Genomic DNA, 22,966 nt, shown 5'->3' with positions numbered 1-22,966 from the left:
AGCCCCTGGGAGCTGGAGAACTCGTCGCGTGTCCTGCGCCCAGGGCCCAGGGGTGAGGGCGGGAGTGGCAGAAGGAGGCTCTGCGAGGATGGGGGGTCTGGGAGGAGACTCAAGGTGTCTCTGTGGGACCCTATCCGTGGGCGGGGGGTCACGCGAGACGTCCCTGGGAACTGCCTCGGTGGCCCCCAGTGCTTCGGGGGCGGACAGTGCCCGGCACAGCCCCGCACTACCCGCAGCCCCCGCAGCTCCGCTGCGGCCCGAGGGCGGCTCCGGTGCGGCGGGGGCGGGGCGAGGGCGGGGCGTTCCCGCCCCCTCCGCGGTGGCGCCTCCCGCCCCGCCCCGCGCTGCGCCGCTCCCGCCGCACGGCGGGCAGGAGCGGGCAGGGCGGGCAGGCAGCAGGCAGGGCGGGCAGGGTTGCGGGCAGCGGCCGCTGCGGCGTGGGGCCTCGCCCGGTAGACGGCGGCGGAACGGAGCGGGCAGAGCAGAGGTGAGCCGGAGGATTGCAGGGGGCGCGGGGGTGCGGGGCTGGGCAGCCCCAGGTGCGGTGCTGTGCCTGCAGGGGAGAGGCGGGCAGGTTGCGGGCAGGGCTGCAGCCCCACCGCCAGGCAAGCTGTTCCAAGCCGGGCCTCCCCTTCCCGGCACCGGCGCATTCCGCACCGTGTCCTGCCGGGATGCTCCCGCCGGGGCGCGGCTACCAACGGGGGTCCGATGGCATAGGGTGTGGGTAGGACCGCGCTTCCACCCGCCAAGGAGCAGAGCGGAGTGCGGGGAAGCAGCAGAGGCAGCCGGGTCCTTAGGGCAGGATGAGCCGGCCCCGGGGATCCGTAGCCCCGAGCTGCTGTAACACATTGAACTGCCGGCCTGTGATTTGAGGGAGATGATTTACATTAGAAGGAGAATTGGAGAGAGCCAGGAACAACTTGGAATGGGTCCTCGCATATTTCTGTAGTTATTTTTGGAGGACTGTCATATGGCAGGAGGTGGGCTCTAGAGGTATCCTTGAGCTCAGCATTTTCTCCATAGGCTGGTTACCCGGGAGATCGTACTAGAAGACCTGCGTGGCCCTTTCCCCATCAGTGGTTTCTGTATTTCCCATCTCTTTTTCTCTGGCTGTTTCTCGGGATATTGTTCCTCTCTAGTGTGCCCAGCCCTCAGTCTGTCACGGTGGGAACCCTCCTGTGGGCAAACAATGGTCAGGGTGTGCGTGGCTGGGTAGTCACAATGTGCTGCAGGCGATAGCAAAGCTATATTTGATTCATCTGTGGATGGTGTGAGGTGACTCCTGATCAGCTGGTTCTCCATTGCTGTAGATGAGGTGTGGCTTCTCCAGCATCCTCAGAGAGATCAGCCCATGCATAAGCCTCTTCCTGCACTTAGCTGGCACTTTCCCTCCAGCTTTCTCATGCTGGAGGGAACCCAGCATGAGAACCCTAACCCTAGACTTGTCCAAAGGGATTTTTGCTTCCAAACGACTGGAGATGTGGGAAGCACATTTTTACCACAGTCTGCTCCTGGGGAGTCTCTGCATCCTTTTGTGTTCCACGGGAGGACTCTGTTGGTGTCAGGCGCCTTGGACCATGGCTGTGAAGGCTGGAGAGCTGCTCTGCTGGCCTTCAGCTGTGTGTCCTTGTTGCCATCACATGAGTTTGGAACTGAGGGAAGGTCGGCTGGGTTTGGGTGATGGTCCTTGAAGAAGGGAATTGCTCTTTAATTCTGTTGTTTTAGAGTCTGGTTTGGTAGGCACGAAGCCTGTCTATGGGGGGGCTCCACAGGGTGCTCTCCATGAGGACCCATCTCTGTTGTGTGCAGGGATACAGGGCATGTTCTGGAAGCCGTGTCTTGGTCCTGGCTGTTGTAGCACATGTCCAGAGTGTTCTTCCTTACACAGGGATAAAGCTCCATGTTTGGAGTTAAGGACCATGGTGTGGCTGTCCTTTGATGGGGCGTGAGCCACCTCCCCCCCACAGCCCCGCTGAGAGGAGAGTATTCTCATCTCTTCTCCTCTTTGCCCCATCCCTGGGCCATGTCTACTGCTTTAGCCACGATTTCAGCTGGTGACACCACCATAAAGGCAGCAGTTGCTGTTTCCAGGAGAGCCCTGGGCAGGGCTGTGGGACACAGAGCCTGTGTTTCTGCTGGGGTAAGCTGGCCTTGGCTGCAGGGAGTGGGTTCTTCTCTTGCTGCTTTGGTTGCTTGTTGATGCTATGCCTAGAACTGTACAGGATTTTTTATTTTTATCAATTTCTGAGAAACAAGCATTTTCCAAATCTCTTAGGGGCACTGTTTTGGTTTGGAGGAAGCATCTAGAAAGGGTTTTTGAAGTCCAGTTTTGTTTTTCTGGGCTAAAGACATGAGTGGAGCAGAGAGCCCATGTTCCTGGCATTTGGAAGGGGAAGGTTTTGGTAAATCCCCTGTCCAGCACAGACATGGAGCATGCTGGGCCCCCTTTCCTGGGCTGCTGCCATGGTTGCCACCACCATAACAACCTTTCAGGGTAAGTGTCTTCTGGTGTGTGTTGTCTGTGTGGCCAAGAGGGGTGGCTGGGTCAGCTGGAGTCACTGCAGTGTAGAATGGGGAAAATCGTAGAAGTCAATTTTCTTCCCCCAGGCAGTTATCTCCTTGATAAGCTCTGGGTGATGACCTTGGTCCTGGTGAGGAGCTGGATCTCTCATTGATTTACAGAATAATGTTTTGGGCTTTCTACTGGCAGCACCAAGCCCTTGTCCCGTGAGTGACTCCAGCATCACTCCAGGCTGCCTGCCCTCTTCCTTGCTCCAGCACTGCTGAGGACTTCTGCTTTCCTAGAGGAGGCTTTCAGAGACAGACAGACCAGTCAGGTGCCTGACTAATTTTGTCCCTAAAAGAAGAAATCTTTCCCATAACTAATTAGGATTTCTAAATTAGGAAGCCACAGAGAATGACCTGTTCGTTAAAGGGCAGGGAGTGAGCTTGGCTGGTCCCAGGCTTGCTCCGAGCTTCCTGCTCAGACTCGCAGACATCACTTGAGTGTCCTTTGCCTTAATTCTCTTTGGCCATGGACTTGGGATATTTCCCTGCTGCCTTGGGCACAGTGTTATGGTGCCGGAGTGACAGCTGGGATGCCAATGGGGAAGCAAGTGTGTGCAAAGAAATGGGCTGAGTATTGGGCTTAAGCTTTGCGCAGAGCAGCGTGGGAGGCTGTAAGGCCTGCGTATAGTAGGGGTGCCTGTCACTTGGAGGTCTAAGTTGAGCCTAGACCTCTGTTTTAAGCAGAGATGCCAAAGAAGAAACACAAAACAGCGGCAGTTCCTGAGTCCCTGGATGCTGGAAGCTCCTGTGCAGGGAGACTTGTGCAGCTACAAATACCTGACTCTCATACGGGCACCTAAAATGTGCTTGCGCTGAGGCTGTGACAGTGACGGCTGCGTGGCTTATTGTTCTCCTTACAGCAGTCGGTGGCTCTGAGTCAGCAGGTTTGGATTTGTCAGAGCTGGGGTGGTTGCACCGAGGAAGTCTGTGCGGGTCTGTGGTGCTTAGTGAAGGGACTAGCCCTGATTCTCTCCTTCTGTCAGGGGTCGTTGGGTTTGAGCCTGGACCCACAGTCACTGATGGCTTATGCTGTCGCTTGAGCCTGGAAGGGGTTGTATGTGTTTGTGGAAGTTGGAGAAGAGTCTCCCTTGGGAACTCCTTCTCAGCCCCTGCCCTGTGCTACTTGAGTCTATAAAGTCTAGCATCACTGCTGCTGGTGAGGCACCATGCTGACCTGTCCAGTTCTTCATCATCACCTTGACTGAATTACAGGTGGTGGAAAGGATGGTGGAAGGAGACTGTCTTTGATGGAGGCATGTTGCAGTATTTCCTTAAGCCTGAAGATCCATCCTTCCTCTCTTTCCAGCCCTTGGGTGGATGTTTGTGGGTTGTCAAGGACCTATGTGTGCCTTAAAGTGAAGAGCGGGAAATCTGAGCAACCATGTCCTTCACCATGGCAGCAGTGTCTGCTTTCTGCAGCAGGTCGTCTGTCCACACAGTGTGTCCCTGGTGCAGAGCAGGGTGCTGGGCCCAGCCTCCATGGGTGTCCCTTGTCTTGGATGACAGCTGCTTCCTCCGCCCTGCCTTGCTCCAAGGAGGTGAACTGTTTGGGGGTGCGTGGTGGCATGGAATCATGGGTTTGGGTTGGAAGGGACCTTAAAGCTCATCTCATTCCAATCCCACTGCCACGGGCAGGGACATCTTCCACTAGCCCAGGTTGTGCCAAGCCCCATCCAACCTGGCCTTGGACACTTCCAGGGATAGGGCAGCCACAGCTTCTCTGGGCAACCTGTGCCAGGGTCTCCCCACCCTCACAGGGAAGAACTTCTCCCTAATATCTAATCCTAAGACGAGCTGTTGGGCTGAAGTTTTGTATGACTGGGACAGGAGTCAAAGTTCACTCTCCTTGCACTTGGCAGGGAGCTGTGGGACTGTGTGGAAAGGGTCAGACATATACTGGGACAAGCAGACATGGGTGATTTGGTACAAATTCTCATGTCTGCTTGTCCCAGTACACAGTTGAGGGGACTCTGAATGCAGCTGACAGTTAGTACCCTGTCTACATGAACATGCTCATGTAGACTCCTCAGGGTGGGAGCAGCAGACAGAGCCTTAAAATCTGGATTATAATGCTCTGGAAGAGGATTTTCTTTTCATCTTCTGCTGATGGTCTGGGTTTTGTCCTCTGTAAGGCAATCCTGGCTCCCCAAGGGGCTTAGCAGTGTCCCAGGCGGGGTCTGCCCTGTGCGGGAGCTGCAGTGTCTGGGGGCAGCTGGCTCTGGATGCACAGCATCCCGGGTCCAGCAGGATCACAGTGCCAAGAGGAGACTGGGCTGATTCTTTTGTGCTCAAAACACGAGACAAATGAGGCTGAAGCTGCAGATCTGCAGCTGCCAGTAGGTCAGCAGTTTTGCTTGGGCACTTGGCCTCTTTGTAGTGATGAAATGAGGTAGCAGGTTGGTCCATTCCCCATTCAGAGACCAGCCCTCTGCCCACCAGCTGTAACTGGACCCTGTGGCCATCTCAGTATACTGAGATGTCCCTGATGCCTCCTCAGTCTCAATGCTCCTTTGCAAGGTGCTGGCGATGGGGTGGAAACCAGGAGCAGGTGCTGTGCTAGTGTAAAGCTCATCCTGCGTCTGAGATGATGCTGAATGAGGATTCACAGCCCAGCCCTGCTGCCAGGTTCCTCCCACCGACTCCTTCCTCCCTCTGCTCCTACTAACCCACTGCCAGGGCCCCTCGCTGCCTGGCAGCAGCAGAGATGTCTGCTGGTATCCTTCCCTGAGCATCAGATGGAGAGGAAAACACAGGGTGGAGTCAGCTCTCGCACAAAGGAAATGTTGAGGTATCATTTCTGCCTTCGATGCATTTTTTTGGTGGCTGGGGAGAGATTAAACAGGATCTTAACACGTTCGCAGCCCCCTTCCCACCTCATTTTCCTGTGAATCTGTTGCTGTCGTGGTATCTTTCAGATGATATTTTTAGCTTTGCCTTTTCCTTTTTCTGTCTCCTCTCCTCGTATCAGGCTTTTGCAGGGAAACACGTTTCTATGGGAGAGCAGAATGAGCCATTTCACGAGACAATTTGTTATGGGCAGAAGGGCCGGGAAATCTGATTGTGTGTTTGAAATGACACATTCCCCTTTGTAATCAGCTAATCGGACTTGTCAGGGCGAGTGCCAGCAGCGAGGCCAGGCCGGAGGCGGCTGCAGGGTGGGAGGGGGATGGACCAGCCTTTCTCATCCTCCTCAGGCCCATCCACGGGGGACCATCACCCAGGTGGCCACACGTGAAGGACACCTGCAGGTTTTTCTCCCTAATGATCCTATGGGAAGCACTACTCTATGCGTAAGAGAAGCAACTGGATTTTCTAATTAGGTATACTGTGGATCTGGCAGTGTTTGTGCTGGCAGAAGCCTTGCAGAGCACAGGGTGGTGTAGTACCTGATAGAACTTTGGGGATCTGCTTTAATGGTGCTGACAGGGGCGTAGCAAAGGTCTCAAGGTGGGAGAGGGGTGGTCGTACAGCTGGGTCTGCTGCTCGCTGACCGTTTTTGACAAGGTGCTGTTTTTGACAAGGATGCAAACCTAAAGCTGATGGTGAACTTTGGTGGGGGAGAATTCCAGCCTGAATTCTCAGCAGTGTTTCCCTTTAGGAGGTTTACTGCAAGTCCTGATAGATGAAGGTCCTGTGGAGTGAACTGGCCAGAACAAGAGAAACCTCCTGTGAGGGCTGATCTGGCTCTGGGTATGTGCATCCGTATGTAGGGCAGGGGCTGTTACCTCTGCCAATTCACTGGAACTGTTCTTCAGGGAACCAAGGAATGCTTTCCAGTGGTATGGTATGATAGCATGGCATTTCTGGAAGTGTCCAGGGCCAGGTTGAACTGGGCTTTGAGCAACCCGGTCTAGTGGAAGGTGTCTAGTGGAAGGCTGTGGAACAAGATGATCTTTAAGGTCCCTTTCAACTCACACCATCCTATGATTCTATATGATGATTATAAATCCTTGTTGGTCACCTTGGTCTCATGTGTGACCCATCTGTAAGGAATGCAGGTGACTTCAGGTGACTGTGGGAAGTACCATAGGATGCAGAGAAGATGCAGCTGCCCATGCTGTGTTTTGGGGGCATTCTCTGCCCCCTCAGTCTTGCTGCAAGAGCTTTGGAGCTCAGTCTCACCCTGGTGCGCTGCTGCTGGCTGTGGGTGTGGGCAGGGCAGCCTGGAAGCCCATGGTGATGTGGTCTGTGGGCCTCTCCTGCTGGGCGCTGGCTGGGCTGTTCCCTCTCGGCTCACTGAGCTGCTGTGATGCTGAGTGGGCAAAGCTGTGCACAGCTGGACTGCTCTCCATATGTGCTGCTGCGCTCCCTGCTCTGGGTGTGCTCCTGCTCTGGTGCTCATGTGAAGGGGACAGTGCGAATCCTTGTCCTTTGTTGGACCCATCAGCATGTTTGCAACATGCTGGCCCAGATTTGAGTGAGCTGGGCCAGTGCAGGGCTCCCTCCTAAGCCCAGCCAGCAGCTGAGCTGGCCCATGGTGCCAGCTGGGCTCTGCCCTGGGCACAGACTGGAGCCTTCATCTGGCTGCTGCCGTGTCCCAGCGCCTATTCCCCAGCCAGCACTCACACTGACCCATCAGGACCAGGCTGGATGATTGTGATGACGATGTTGTGACAATGTAGGTCACTGTGGGATGTTTTTGAGCCTGGGGCAGTGTCTGTGGCTGTGATGGTGTACTCACTGGCCTGGTGCTGGCAAAGCTGCGTGGCAGGAGGTCAGGATGCAATCCAGCATGGATTTTTTTCTTGCAGGAGTGTGATGTTTACAGGTAGAAGTGAGCAGGGTTGGGGAAGGTCTTGCTCCCAGTGCCTGTATTCTCAGAACACTTCATTAATGATACTAATTGATGTTCTATAGCTTGGAGCCTGCCATAATACAGTCAGCCCCAGTGAACGCTGCTCACGCAGGGAAGCCACAGTCAGTGGCTGATGGAGAACACAAGGGCTTTGTTTGACAGCATCAACACAGGCAGGTTGGGGAGTGTTGAGTGCGACTGCCCTGCCTTTGGTGGCTGCATCCTCCGTCTTCCCTTGCAGAAGGAACAGAGTGCAGGCTTGGGAGCCCCAGGTGTCATACCTCTTCTTCTGGGTCTGTGGAAAGCTGGCTGCTTTTGTACCTGGCTGTGAACCTGCCTGTCCATCTCTGCTTGGCTTCTGTTGACTCGCCCTTGAGCTGGGATAGGAGAAAGCTGAGCTTACAAACCTGAGAGCAGCACAGAGTACCCGCAGAAATTGCTGGGCTTGACAGAGAAGGAGCAGGGCCACAGAGGCCAAAGGAGGGAGAGAGCTCCACAGATCCTTGTGTGTCTGGTAGGGATGGCCAGAGCCCATGGGGGAGCTGCCCAGCTGTGGGTCAGTCGCTGATGTTGCCATGCTGTGTGGGGACTTGGTCCACATGGAAAGTGGAGCAGCTTTTGTGTCTCTTTGGGAAAGCTGCTGTGGATCGGTGTCAGGGCAGGCTGTTGGCCACACACAGCTGTTGTTTCCTTGTGGAGAGTGAAAGGATTTTTCTGAAGCCATGGGAGAGGTGGGAACTTTGCATAGGCGTGTCATCCTGCCTGCTTTGCTTCTGCACTGGTGGGAGGCTGGGCCTTGCCTGTCCAAGTATGTTTGAAAATTAAACCTTGGAAAAGTGGGAGGTATCCCTGCTGTGCTGTGAGACCGTGCTTCCTCTTCCATGTCGCTGTAGTGCCTGCTGGGCAGATTCTTCTCTCCTGTTAGATGCAGTTGTCATATAAAAAGTGGCCCTGCAAATGCTGTTGCAGGATGGGGGCTGTTCCTGTTCAAACTGCTCATTTTCCTCCTGGTGTGCCAGACCCGCCAGTGACTCCATGGATGAGGGAGTGGGGCTGCCTCGTGTAGGTCCCGCATCACTGACCTGCATCATCGCCTGCAGCCAAAGCCCTGCTGACCAGATGTTACCCTTGATGTCACTGTGGAGGCCGTGCCATGAGCCGGAGGGATGGGTGACAATGGGGTGGTACAGATGGCCTGAAAGGAGAACACTTGGGTCACACCCAAGGGATCAGTGTCACTTCTTGGAGGTGTGTTGGCTCTGCAGCACTGCTGTAGTAAATATTTGCTTTTATCCTGGAATGAACAGAGCTGGCCTTCACATCAGGCTCTTGGAGAGGAAAATGACATCTAACACGATCTTGACCTTCCGTTCTCCAGCAAGGAGATCTGTATGGAATTTAAACGCAGCGCTTGAGCTAGGCAGGCACCCTCTTGTGACAGCTGTAGCTGTCCTTCCGAGAACTTGCCATCATCTTCTTTTTAACCAAATCTGATTTCTTCTTTGCAGGTTCTGAATTGTGCCTGAACCGAGCACTGAGAGCAGCCCCTGGAAGCAGCGTGAGTTTATCCTGAAAGCTTTTGTTCTCCCTTCCAGATCCCAGATGAGGCTGAGTGGGTTTTGCAGTGTAGAACGGGTTGCTCAGCATGGAGAGGTACTGCAGGGAGGCTTGCCTTCCAGGAACCCCCAGCAGGACTGGAAATCTAGCCTACTCCCACCAAAGCACCACACTGCTGGGCTTGGGCTTCTGGCTTTGTGTTGGGATTGTTTCCTGGTTTAGTTGGAACTTGGGCCCCTTTGCCAACAGAAAAGCTCCTATGGGCTGCCCGACTCCTTGTCCACTGACGGAGCGGCTTTGGGATATTGCTCGTGGTGTTGAGTTTCCATGCTCTGGGTTTCCATGCCATCTTTTTTATGGAGGATCTGAGGAAGGTGGTGTGTTTACAAACTAGCTGTGGTGTTTTGCTGGCTGTGGATCTCAGCCCAGGGCTCAGGTCCTTGGGCTCATGAGGCTGGGCACAGCTGGCCTGAGTTGCCTCCTGGGGAGTCTGGCACTGCTGGGCAGCTGGGAGTGAAGTACAGGAGAGGTCTGAGCTGCAGGATTAAATAGCTGTGATGCCTGAAAGAGTTAAGGGCTTGTGGTCCAGGCTTTCTCAGAGGCCCCATGGTTCTTCTGGCTGGAAGGGCTGCTCTACTCCAGGGCCCCACTGCACAGCACGGTGACATCCATGTGAAACCAGACGTGAGGAGCTGCTTCTGTGCATCCTGCAGCCAGTGTGGGGCTAGTGATGGTTGGGAGGACAAGGTCTGGCTTTTGCTTTTGCTGTCTGACCTGTGAGGTGAGCCTGGGCAGAGCTACACTCCAGTATGATGCTTGCCCAGGACTGAGATGGGAGCATGGTTTCATCATCTAAAAATGGGGAATGAGGAGCTCCAGGGCTGCACCCTGCTGTCCTGGCTCTTTCTCAGGCAACAGGGCCATGTGGCAGTGGAACCCTGCTGCCCATGGGGTTTGGCTCCTGCCCACGAGGCAGTGGGTGTGAGTTCTTCCCCTGGGGGTGGCCAAGCACTGGAACAGGTTCCGCAGGGCAGTGGTCATGGCCCCAAGCCTGACAGAGCTTAAGGAGCATTTGGGCAACGCTTTCAGGCACATCGTGGGATTGTTGGGGTTGTCCCTGTGCAGGGCCAGGAGCTGGACTCAGTGATCCTTTTGGGTCCCTTCACACTCAGGACATTCTGTGACTCTGTGGGCACAGATGCGGGTAGGGGATCCACGTCCCTGCTGAGGGCTGTGATAGGCTGCTGTGATGGGCTCCTTGGGGCTAGAGATGTCTCTGACTCTGAACAGGGCAGGTCCTCATGTTTTATGAGCAGTTTCTTACCATCTGGTGTCTCACTAGCTCTCCTCCTCCAGGCATTTTGTGCATCCAGTGAGATGCCAACTCCACCCGTACCCTGGAGTGCATGTCTGTGGGGAGAGTAAGGGTTTCCTCTCCTGTCTCTGTATGCTGAAGAGTTTGGGTGCTGGATGACCACTTTTGGAATTGGTTGAGGCAGAGGTGCAGGCCCAACTTCATTGGTGGATTACATGCGCTCCTGCATTGCTGTGTGCCTCAGTTTCCCTGCAGGATGGGGTCAGGGTGCTGTGGGCTCCATGCTGGGGCTCAGCACGAGGAACACTGCATGGGAGGCTGGGCATCAGCCACCGCTGATGTGGGAATGTTCGGCTCCTGGATGATGCCCTGCAGGAAGCTCTGCACTTACATGGGGATGCGAGTCCCTGTTGCAGTTCCCCACACTGGGGTGGCATGAGGAGCAGGAGGACATGTGCCACCTCTGCGGTGAGCCCTTGCTTTTGCTGTTGGCCTTGGTGCCCCAGGTGTAGCTGGGGGCAGCAGCCCAGGTCTGTGTCTTGGTTTCATGATTTCCCCTTTCATCTTGTGAGCTGGTGCTGGGGACTTGGAGCAGCTGTAGCACAGCAGAGCTACTCTGTGTCTGTGCACTCCAGTCAGGCTCACCCAGCCTGTGCCAGTCACCCGCAGGTCCCAGCTCCCTAGCAAGTCTTGGCAAGCAGATCCTTCCCAGCATACCCCAGGCCAGCTGCTGCTGTGTGCCGAGAGAGGTGTCCCCCTGCTTCGTGAAAGATTGGTGACAAGATTGGTGACACTTTGGTCACGGCACAGTGATTGTGCTGGCAATGAGCTTCTCCTTTCTCTGTATTCCTGCAGCTCCATCACAGCTGATGCTGTATCCTACTTCCTGGGTGTCTGGAAGGGCTTGCTGCTGGGATTGGGTAGGCAGCAGTGAAGGGAAAGGGGTGGTTCCTTGGGAGCTTGCTCAAAAGAGGTGGTCATCCCTCATTTGGACTGATGGTTGTTGTAGGTCTCTTCCAATGAAACTACTCTGTCCTCCTCAAAACTGGTGACAAGGTGTGATCATTACCCTGGGGAACATGGCTCTTTGTACTACCACTTCAGACCCAAACAGGCCCCTCCTGGGGCTGCAGAGCAGAAGAAGATGACTGTGGGAAGAGCCCTTGGCCCCTTGGAAGGAAAGAGATGATGGGAGAAGGCCAAGCCTGTGCCTGAGCTGGGCTTCCTTTGGGGGCTCCCCTTCATCCAGGTGCTCTTCACCTCCTCAAGCTCCTCTCCTCTTCCAACACACTGCTTCCCAGGGTGTTCTTGCACAGAGAGCAGCTGATCTCTCCTGGCTGCCACATCCCAGCACAGAGTGGCTGAACCCCTGGTCTCTGCCTTGCTCTGAGGGCAGTGGCTGCTGAGGCAGCAGAGGACCTGCAGTAGGATGGGAGCAGTTCACTACTGTCACCAGTGGAGGAAGAGCATTCCCTGGTGGTGGGTGGTCCATGTGGTCTGCCACACCCCTGCCTGCTCATGTATCTGAGATGCCCTGCTGATGCCCCGTGGTGGGAGCTGTGCTCACAAAGCCTTTGGTTCAGTCTCCCTCCTCTGCTGCACCAGAACATTCCAGGGCTCTGCTCCAGTGCTGTCCCTGTGTGAGGGTTGGAGTAGGAGGGGAGGGATGTTCTGCAGTGCTGGTGGTGGTTCCAGGGTCTCCCTGGAGAACCTGGTCCATACCTGGGCTGACTGCTCCACTTGGCTGTGGCACCTCTTGGACAGCCCCTTCCCCATCCCAAAAAGCACAGGAGGCCAGCAGGGCAGGGCCAACTCTTGGGCGCAACTACCCTGTCCTCAGGCAGAGCCCCTAGCACTGTCAAGATGTGTCACTGAGGTGGTTTAGCCCCAAAGCTCTGTTTATGGGCAGTTTCTAATGGCTGCAAAGTGCAGGTGGGCACAGAGCAGCTGCTGGGGTGCCTCCCCAGCACCCTGGGCAAGATTAGATTTTTATTAAAAAAATTGGCCCAAGGCACTGCACAGATCACCTTAGGCCTGAAAAACACTGTCAGTCTGTTTTATGGAGTAGTTGGGAAGATGAAGCTGCTCTGTGCTCCGTGCCCCCCACCCCCACAGAGCGGTGGGACCCCAGCAGGGGGTTGGAGCTGGCAGTGCTGCTTGCAAGGTACTGGGGCAGTGCCCTGCCTGTCCCCCACCCAGCCTTGGGGCTGCTGGTGCACTTTCCTCTTGATTTGGGGCCCATCCTGGCTGCAAGACATGCCTTGGTCAATGAGCCTTGCTCTGTGCCATCCCAGCTGCTTTGGCTGGGGCTGAGCAAACAGGTTTGTGATATGTGGCAGTGTGCCCCGAAGGCTGGTGGGAGCTCCCTCAAACTCTTGGGAAAGGCTGGCTGCTGGACAAACACCCTGCTTGCCTTGGCTGATCCTTTTAACCTCTTCTGCATCACACCACTTAGGAGCTGAGCTTCCCCCGTGCTGTGTCATGGTGGGGTGAGCTGGGGTGCCCACCCATCTCTGACACCTCTGCCTGGCTGTTGGAGGCTCCTCTTTCCAGAGCTGTGCTGGGATCTTGCCCCACCTTTGACATGCAGGGCTATCTGCTTGAGCAACAGGAGATGGAGCTTTCCCAGGAAGATGCAGCTTTGTTGCTCTGATGGCCACAAGCTCCCCCAAGTCCTCAGCAAGTCTCAGAGTGACGGAGACCTCTGTTCCCATGTCAGGTACCACCCCTCTCCCACCAGTGCTTTTGGCCAAGAGTATGAAGGGCTGGGATGGGCTCCTTCCTTGCTAGACTGGTGATTCCACTGGGGCTGGATGGAAAGGAAGAGCTGTCTGTTCTTAGATCTCTGTGGAGGGCTTGCCACTTGGGACTGGTGTTTCAACAGCTTTTTTGGCACAGCAGGACCCAAGGGATTTGAAGCTGTAGGCAGCATCTGAGCAGGCATAGTGTGGGCTGGGGACCTGCATGACTTGCTCCCAAGGGTGATGCACGGGCTGGGCCATGTTCAGGAGAGCACCTGGCCCTGGTGCAGGTATGCTCTGGGCCACCATCTTCCAACAGCCGGGTACTGGTGGTGGCACCTCTCTGGGCTTCTTCCAGCCAATTTTCTCGACACCCCTTGCTGCTCTATTCTTTATTCTGTGACAAATTTTCCTATCTTGGCTTTCCTCTCTGTTGCTGAAGGGGTTGAACGGTGTTTGGGCCACTTCCCATCCTCAGCAGCCTGAAGAACAGGTGCCAAGCACTGCTTGGTAGGAGTCAAGCAGGTTCTGCTCCCCTCTTGCAACTGAAGGGTGCAGGTCTTGGGTACCAGGGCTTACCTTCCTCTCTGGTGCCTCCCTAGGGGATATTCAGTCTGGAGGGGTCAGGTGTTTGTCATGCCTCTGTGCACAGCATCTCAGGCTTCTGAAAGTGTCCTCAGCATGGCTGGTGCTTGCTCTACTCTGGCATTGCTCAGGGACCTCTGGGCTGGTTCTTCATGGAGCCGTATGCTGCCCTGGAATTCAAGTCTTGGCTTTTGTCCTTCCCTGCCTGTACAGCAGGCAGGATACTTGGTGGGGTGATGGGGGGGCTGACGGGGCATTGGAGGGAGCTCTGTGCTGCAGTGAGGAGCTTTGGGAGCCTCTGAGGCCACTGTACTTGCTGGATGGAGAGTGATGTTGGGTCTCACTGCCACTGGTGTCACCTGGAGATGCTTGTCCAGCTCCTATGTGCATGTAGTCATTCAAGGTAGCTGGCACTGAGACAGTGTTGTCACTCCACATGTGGCTGCTCCACAGGTCCCACTTTCCTCCAGCCAAAAGGCTAATGTTTCTCAGTACACCCAGTGGTGGTGGTGGTGGTAGGCAGGGTGAGCAGGAGCACTGCTACTTCCCAGGACTCTGGTGTGATGCTTCTTGTTCCTCACTGCAAGGTTATGTTTAATGATGAATTTCGGATGGAAAATTTGGGATGGATGAATTTGGAAGGATGAGGGAAGGAGAGCGCTGCCATAATCCTGCTACAGATTGAGCATGGCTTTTGTGCAGAAGCCTGCTCGGCTGCAAGTGAGAAGGCCAGTAGCCGAGTTGCCAGGGAGACAGAGACGTTGATGAGGCAGATGCTGCGGCCATGCCGGGCAGTTTGTGTCCCACCCTTTTGCTGCCACCAGTAAGAGTCCTAGTGACAGTCCCTGACTTGTTGGAGGGGACACAGTGCTGAGCCATGTGTGTGCTGCCCTGTCCCAAGGGGCCTTGATGATGGAGCACCCTCACCAGTGGCTCCTGGTGGCTGTGGCTGCAGCAGTGGATGCCCTGAGGCTGGGGCAAGCTGGGTGGAGTTGGATGGATGTGGGTGCTTCAGCAGTGGATTGGGGGTCCATGCTTCAGAGCCTTGTGCTGGTCCCAGTGGGATGATGCTGTCTGGGGGGTAGGTGGCCTTGCCACCACTTAGCTCATCCACCTGGTGACTGAGATGGGCAGCTCCATCTCTGTGAAAAGTCCAGGCTACTCTCCTCCTCTGGAAGGGACCCATCATAGACCACTGTCAGGTCTCTGAGGAGTGACCAGGAACTGATAAGCAGAGGCACACAGGGATGTTCCAGCCCAGGATTGTGGGCGGCGTGTTGCCTCTCTGCTAGGGCTACAGTCCTGCCTGTGTCCCCACATGGCCATCACCCCTCCAGCAGCTCTTCCGGGCAAGACCACCATGCCCCTTTCCTGCACACCCAGCCCTGGGCATCCCCTGGCAGCTGCCCCCTCTCTTCCTTCTAGTTGCAGGATGAGTGTCCTGCCCACCATCTGAAAGCCACATGGGAAGTGGTGAACATCCATCGGGATGGCTGTGAGCTGTAAGAGGCATCTTGTTCCCCTCATGTGGTGGTGACAGCACTGAAGCCTCGTGCTCCTGGGAGCTGTGGTGTCACTATTCCATGCTCAGCAGCCCTGCTGCCAGGTTAGGCTGGGCAGGACAGAGGGCTCAACCTGAGTTCAACCTGGCTGAGCCCGGAGACACCACTGGCTGTGTGTCCCCTGTCCTGGCTGAGGCTTTCCCAAATCAGCTGGGAGGCCAGGAGCCATGCCACCTTCTGTCCAGGTTTTCTTGGCCTGGTCCATGGTCCAGGACCTCCTGGACACAAATTACTCTGTTAGGTAGTGCTGTAGTGGGGCCAGCCCAGCTGTGGGATCCCAACTCCCAGCCCGGTTGTGGTGATTGGATCTCAGCTCCTAGGCTGGCTGTGGTGCTGGGGGTCCCTGTTCCCAGTATTGGCCTGGGTGCAGCACCCTGTTTTTTGGGAGCAGGGCTTTGTGCTCAGGGTGTCTGGGTTAGGACCTTCCTCTCAGAGCAGGAGGCTCTGCCCACCTTGGGGCTTTGCTCACCTCGGAGCTCTGCCCTTGGGTGAGGTGGAAAGGAGGGGCTTTGCTCAGGTTTCTTTTTGTTTCCCATTCATTTATTTATTTATTTTTAAGCTTCTCCTGCAGCCCTTCTTTCTGTTGTCATTTAATTGCCCAAGTTCCCTGAATACTCATCACCTGCCTGGGGGTAGAATTTGAGACACATCAAAGATAGCTGAGCTTCTGCAGGCAATGAGTGAACATCCTTTGGGAGCTGGGGAAAGATTAAACAGCCAAGAAAAACAACTGCTCTGCTCTGGATTGTCCAGGAGGTAAAATGGAAAGGTTGGGGGAGGGTGAGGGACAACCAGCAATATTTGCTTCCCAGAAAATGTCTGCCCAGTGCCTGGGAAGAGACTGATGTGGTGGGTCCCTCCGGGGTGAGGCCTGGCGGGTGCTGGATGGGGGAACACGAGGCTGGAGCAGCTCTGCAGTGGGAACTGAGTGTCTCCGTTCACCTCTCCCAGTTGACCCTGGAATGGGTTTGTCCAGCTGTTTGTCAGAATTGTGCCTGTGCATTGTCTAAATGACTCAGCTTCCTGTCACCCTGCTGGCAGGGCTGAGAGCTGGGCCAGGGATGAAAGGGACTCCAATGAAGTGTCAAACCTGGTGTCACACTTGGGCTGGAGTCCTGTCTGGGGTCAGTGTGGGCAGATGTTTGGGATGGTGGGAACGGTCTCACACCCACCTGGCTGCCTGTGGGCACTGGGTGCTGCTGCCAGGGCTGCTGGGGGCTGCCTGCACACAAGGGGTGAATCAGACTTGAACTGCCAGTTAAAAAGTGAAAAAAAGGAATTTTCAGCTTTGTCTTTGGGAGTAATACAAAGCAAATGGAATAAATGCCAAGCAGTGGCATTGTTTGTAGTGTCAGGACTGGATCAAGGCAGCGCTTGGAGAGGTGTCAGCACCTCCGTCTCTGGCAGAAGCCAGTGCTGGCTGCGTGTCGTGCACCACTGTGAGCCTTGGCAGAGCAGTCTGCCAGGCTCCTGGTGGCTGTCCTGGACCTGCTGGGGCCGGTGACCAGCCCCCTGAGCCTTGTTGAACCTTCATTCAAAGAAGAATGCGTTTCTGGGGTTTTTTTCTTTGGTTTAAAATCCCTATGGCAGTAGTAATTTTGTAGCATAAAATATCTTACCAAAAAAAAACAGACAAAAACCCCTCCACCTAAGATATTCTCCTCCACTGAAAAACCTTTGGTTTTGACGGTGCTGGTGAGTGAGCTGACATGGGATGCTGTGCCCCAGCATCCAGTGTGTCAATACACCAGCAGGGAATGTCTCCCCTGCTGTCAGCATGGCCCTGGGAACGCAAGGGAAGCTGAGAACTTTTGGGGAGCAGCCTCTGGAGACCCAACTGCAGGTATTTCAGGCTCCTTTCATGCACAGGGTCACTGCCAGCAGTGCCAAGGTGTAAGGGGGCTGTTACCAGAGTGGGAAACTCATGGAAGCCCCTCCACTTTTTTAATGAGGCCTTGGGGCAATGTGCTGGTGGGTGCATTGATTTCTCGCAGCGCTGTTGATTAATTAGATTTTGGGGTGCCAAGTCAAAGGGAGAGTTTGGTTTTATTCTCTAGCTCTGACCTGTGAGAGGTCAGACCTCTGCTAGGGACACCAGTGCTGGGAATAGTTTAAAGAAGCCCCAAAAGGTCTATTTTCCAGTTATGATTTTCCATGGTTAATATGGCAATTTCCTACTCCTCTTTCCAGCCAGGCAATCTGTCTTCCCTTGGAAGTGAGATGAGCAGCAGCATAAATTGCAGGCAGTGTCCAAAAAGGTGTTTGCAAGAGCAAGAACCTGTTTCACTTATTGATCTGTTGCTCTTCTTCCTGCGAACTTGTAGCATTTTCTTCCCTGGAAAGAAATTTTGAGATGTTTGGAGGGATTTTCCCAGGCATATTGGCCTCTGTCAGTTAGTTGGGAAGCAACAGTGATGCTGAGGCTTGTGATTTGCCCTTTGCAGCTCAGGGACTTGCAGGAGGAAGCCAGGTGTGAAGGATGATGCTGACCAGAGCCCAGGGAGGGCTCAGACACGTGTCTCTGGGAAAGCAGGTTGTGTGGTGCTGGGGGAGAGCCCTTCTGCCCTTCCAACATGGGGTTACAGCACTGATGGATGAAGAAAGAGCAACCGATGTCATCTACCTGGACTTGTGTGAGGGATTGGACACTGTTCTGCATGGCATCCATGTCTCTAAACTGAAGACACGGATTTGGCAGATGGGCAACTTGGTGGATAAGGAATTGGTTGGGTGGTCACACTGAAAGGGTTGTAGTCAAGGGCTCGATGTCCAGTAGGAGCCCAGTGCCAAGTGGTGTCCTCAGGAGTCAGTGTTGGCACTGGTGCTGTTTGATTCTCTGTCGGTGACACGGACAGTGGGGTCGATGCGCCCTTGGCCAGTTTGCCGATGACACGGAGCTGTGGGTGCGGTCACAGGCTGGAGGGAAGGCACCTGGACAGGCCAACAGGTTCAACAAGGCCAAGGGCAAGCTCCTGCTCCTGCGTTGGGGCAATCCCAAGCACAAATACAGGCTGGGAGGAGAGTGGGTTGAGAGCAGCCCTGAGGAGATGGACTTGGGGGGGCTGATGGATGAGAGGCCGGACAGGACCCAGCCATTCTGTCCCTCTGCTCCGCTCTGGTGGGACCCCACTTGGAGCAGTAGGACATGGAGCTGTTAGAGTGAGTCCAGAGGAGGCTAGTAAGATGGTCCAGGGGCTGGAGCACTTCTGCAATGGAAACAGACTGTCCAGCCTGGAGAAGAGAAGGCTCCAGCAGGACCTTAGAGTCTCTTCCAGTGCCTAAAGAGGCTCCAAGAGAGCTGGAGAGGGACTTTGGACAAGGGCCTGGAGTGACAGGACAAGGGGGAATGGCTTCCCACTGCCAGAGGACAGGAAATGATTGGATATTGGAAAGAAATTTTTCCCTGTGAGGGTGGGGAGGCCCTGGCACAGGTTGCCCAGAGAAGCCGTGGCTGCCCCATCCCTGGAAGTGTCCAAGGCCAGGTTGGACGGGGCTTGTAGCAACCTGGTCTAGTGGCAGGTGGCCCTGCCCATGGTAGAGGGGTGGAACTGAATGATGTTTAAGGTCCTTTCCAACCCAAACCATTCTGGGATTCTATGCTCATTCCCAGTCAGCTGGGCTGGCTGCTTGAGGTGTGCTCAAATGGCATGAAGGCATTTCCATGTGTCCTTTTCCTTTCCCTATCTAGCACTTATCAGCCTGTGGAAGCAGCAGTTGGACCTGGGGTGGGAGATCTTTCTCATCTAAAAGCATTGCTCCCTTTCCTGAAGGCCTTTGTTCCGAGGTGGGGCTGGGGCTGAGCCGTGAGGCCCAAAGGGGAGCAGGGACAGGCTGAGCGGAGCACATCCCCGGTGGAACCAGGTTCCAGTGCTTTAGTGGGAAGGGGGTAGCTGGTGGGTACTAGGTGGTGGTTTCTGGGCTCATGTCTGCTGCCAGAGCTGATGCAGCAGAGCTGGTGCTGCTGGCAGGGACATGAGGGCGAGGTGGCTCCTGCGGGATGCTGGTCGCTAAGCAACCGGCAGAGGTGGAGCTTTCCCGGTACCATTCCCAGCACATCCCTGCCTGCATCCCTTCCTGAACTGATCCTTGCCTGCTCCAGCATTGCCTACATTCTCCCAGGCAGTATAATGGGAGCTCCTACTGCCTGCACCACACCGTCCTGGGGCAGAAGAGCACCCTAGGGTATCTCTGGGTATCGCAAACCTTGATTTGGGGTTTCTCTGCCCAAGAGAAACCTGGTTCTGGGAAGAAGGGCCAAAAGTGGGAGCCTCAAGGCTCCTGCACCCTGAGACTCCCTGCAGCCCTTCGGCTGGGCTGGGAGCTGTGGGTGTGGCTGTGGAATGCTGTGGGAGCCTGTTTCCCCTCTGGGGCAGTTGTGCTGTTGAAGCCAGGGTGCCTTCGGTCCTCCTTAGGCAGTGGCTATGTTGGGACAGGGATGTTGAGGCTAATATGGGAGGGCTGGGTGGTGCAGAAGGGTTTGGGGAAGTGTCAATGGCTGCACTGCTCAGGTGTCCCTGCTTGGAGCCGTCCCTCAGGGTAACCGCAACCCTGTCTGGGTATGTTGTGGTCTTGGGTCCTGTTTCTTTATGACTTTCCCAAGGATAGGTGTTCATAAGGCACTTGGAGAATCCTTGGTTCAGATGACATCCCACAGCAAGAGAAGGAGCTGTTGGTGGCTGCTTGGGGGCTGGCAGACGGGGAGGTTGCTCTGAGTGGTGGCTTAAAACCTTCAGTGCCTCCACAGGGCTGGTTCATCATGTGCCATTGCATTGGAGGATGTTGAGTGCTGAGTGTTGAGCAACCTGCTCTGCCGGGCCTTCTCCTGTCCAACCAGTGCTTCTTGCTGGACTTTGCTGGAAGAGCTGAAGCCCCAGATGCAGCATAGGATCATAAATCTCTCCACTCCTGGTGTGCTCCTAACTCTGCATTCCTTTTGAAAGGTCGGTGTTTGTCTGGAGGAGGCACATTCCTGGCTTTACAAGGCTGCCTGGAGTGACAAAGGCAACAAGCTGGGCAGCCTTTTTCTGTGCAAGAAGCCTCAGTGGACTTCAGACCTGCCTGGGTTCTCCCCCAGAGCAATGGGCTGTATGATTTCAGGCACAGGGACTGCTGTCAGATCCTGCCACGAGGATCTGTCCTTGATGCGCCTGTTGCTCCTGAGTGGCAGAGCTGCCACACTGCTGGTGAGATCCTGTGCTCTGGGATGAGTTTTGGGGTCCCTGTGAGCCTGCAGGCTGGTGTGGCTGTGCTGGCACAAAGGTGCTGCATGGCAGTGTCCCCAGTCAGGGAAGGGACAGGTGAGCAGCAGGGATGGCTCTCAGGGAGCCAAGGCTCTACCTGGGAGCAGGGAATGGTTTTCCACCACTGGTGACAGGGAGACACTTCTGCTTGTACTACCGAGTGGGTGTCACAGGGAAGGAGCTGAAGTGTGAGGCAATTGGGCTGAAAATGGAGAGCTCTGGAATAGCATCAGCCCCATGGCACCTCCTGGGACTCTGGAGTTGCTGCCCTGGCTGAGCTGGGCAGGTGCAGGCAAGGCCCTGGCGGTGCTGAGGGCATCAATAAGGCTTGGCTTCTTTAGGGGAATGCAGGTGAGACCGGAGGGACCTATGGGTGCCAGGGAAGGTGGAGAAGTCCCCAGAGCACTAAGCAGGCAGGTTGTGCTCTGCCCTGAAGATGGTGTTGCGGCTCCCAGGCTCAGTGGTGGCACATGACGTGCTGTGGCAGTGCTGCTGGTCCCATCCCATGTGCTCCAGGGGAGCCTGTGGGTGCAGGGAGACAAACCAGGGGACAGGGGGACTGGAACCTGCAGCGTGTACTGGCTCTTTCATCTCACAATCGCATGGTGTCTGGGTTGCACTTCCATGTGGAGAGGCACAGGGTGAGCAGGGGCTGAATCACTGCTCTCCTGGCTCACCTGCTGCGAGATCTTGCTTTCCACGTTAGTGAGGTTGTGGAAGGTGTTTCTTGGCTTCCAAGGAGTCACAGCAACTTATTCCTGAACCTATTTACTCAGCTGGGACGTGTCATTCAAAACCTTGTTCAAAATGGCCCCAAATTTCCCAGGTCTTGCAAAAGGACCATGTCCTGCTGTGCGAAGGGGAGCAGGAAGGAGAATGCTCCGCCTTTGCATCCTGGCAGGCTTGGAGGAGGAGGAGGAGGCACCTCAGTTCTGTCCCCTTGGGATACAGCAGAGGTCATGCTTCTCTTCCCTGTTTTTTCCTGGTGCCAAAAGGGCTGGGGCCAGAGCGCGGCGGGAGCAAACTGGAAGGAGGGTTGGGTCTCTCAGGACAGACTCTGCCTCAGCTGCTCTCGGCGCTGCCAGCCGAGCTAAGTGGTGGTGAGTTGCCATCTCTGCCTGACTCCAGGCTGACTCGAGGGACAACTCCCTGTCAACTTGTTGGCTTCTTTTTTCCCCCTCCAACTTTCTCCTGATTCATTTTTGACATGTGGCACGATGCCTCTGGAGCCGCAGGGATGCTGATCTCAACTCCCAGGGTGTAGTTTTGTGAAATAAGCTCAGGCTGCTTTATTAACTCTGGAGCAGGGGATGGCACTGTGGGCAGCAGGTCACTGTCCATCCCCCACAGGAGATGCCAGGGGAAGGCAGAGCATTTGTGAAGAGAGGCACTTTGCTGCCTGTCAGCTGTGTGTGCAGAAGCCCAGCATCCTGCTCTGGGGTCAGATGTCTCTGCGATGCCTGACTTGGGCATGATGAGCAAGCAGATGTCTGGGCTGTTGGCAACTGCTGACATAATGTAAATACATAATTGCCCAAACAAGGATTGAACACTTGTCAGTTAAGGCTGAACTGGCTGCAGCAGAGCAGCTTCACCAGCCCCACACAGGGAGGTGGGATAGCCTCACACTGCCGGCTCCTTCCATGTGGTGGATCCCAAAGCTTGTGGAGAGGTGTTACACAGGACCACTGCACTCATTTGAGTGTATTCTCACAGGATCATCCCATCTTTGGTGTCTTTGCTTTCCTTTTTTTCCTGAGTTGACCCAATTCTTCACTGGGCAGCTCCAGCCTGGCTGTCATACTCTGTGTCAATGATGAGCCACTGTCTGCTTCAGTGGTGCTCAGTGGCTGCCTCAGCTCTGGATTTGGCTCCTTTTCACCGGCTTGGCATCCATCGGGAACTTCAGGTCTGGTCAGTGGAGCTGAACATACCCGCTCAACCACCTGAGTTTGCCAGGCTGGCTTGGGGCTGGAGAGCAACCACCTGTTTGGACAAAGGTGTCTGAAGTCACCACCAAAGCCCTACAGTGAATTAAGGGACCCTCCCCAGGCAGCCTGGATGGGCCCTTCCTGCCCTCCATGGCCAGGCAGGCTCTGGACTAGACCCATCACCTGTGCAAGAGGGACAGGAGTGGATGTGTCTCTGCTGAGAACAGCCTCCCATGGTCAGTCCACTGGCAGGTTCAGACCTCATTGCTCTTCCCTACTTTAATTACAGAATCATTAAGGTTGGAAAAGGCCTCCAAGATCATCAAGTTCAATCTTTGACTGATCACCACCTTGTCACCCAGCCCAGAGCACTGAGTGCAACGTCCAGTCATTCCTTAAACACCTCCAAGGATGGTGACTCCACCACCTCCCTGGGCAGGCCCTTTCCAATGCCTGACCACCCTTTCCATGAAGAAATTCTTCCTGATGTTCAACCTGAACCTCCGATGGCACAACTGGGGGCTGTGTCCTCTTGTCCTGTCCCTTGTTCCCTGGGAGCAGAGCCCAACCCCCACCTGGCTCCACCCTTCTGTCAGGGAGTTGTAGAGAGTGCAGAGGTCCCCCCCGAGCCTCCTTTTCTCCAGGCTGAGCCCCTCCAGCTCCCTCAGCTGG

The 22,966-nt window shown here is 55.3% G+C and overlaps 1 protein-coding gene across 14 annotated transcripts in view; it reads left to right on the top strand.

Moving 5' to 3' along the window:
• Positions 1–362: 362 nt before the first annotated feature.
• The window catches only part of EPB41L1 (erythrocyte membrane protein band 4.1 like 1), a 68,156-nt gene continuing 45,552 nt past the window's right edge, over positions 363–22,966 (top strand). For 13 of the 14 annotated variants that reach the window (XM_027704674.1, XM_027704672.1, XM_027704665.1 and 10 more), the window contains exons 1-2: positions 363–487; positions 8,872–8,921. The gene's annotated coding sequence lies outside the window, so the exon portion shown is untranslated. The remainder of the gene's footprint in view (positions 488–8,871; positions 8,922–22,966) is intronic. The other variant, XM_027704661.1, reaches the window with a different exon arrangement.

The sequence above is a fragment of the Neopelma chrysocephalum genome, unplaced genomic scaffold (assembly GCF_003984885.1).
Source record: "Neopelma chrysocephalum unplaced genomic scaffold, ASM398488v2 Primary Assembly neopelma1_286, whole genome shotgun sequence".
NCBI classification, from domain to species: domain Eukaryota; kingdom Metazoa; phylum Chordata; class Aves; order Passeriformes; family Pipridae; genus Neopelma; species Neopelma chrysocephalum.
Note: the sequence above shows the minus strand (reverse complement) of the source record. Positions and strands in the feature narration are given on the sequence as shown.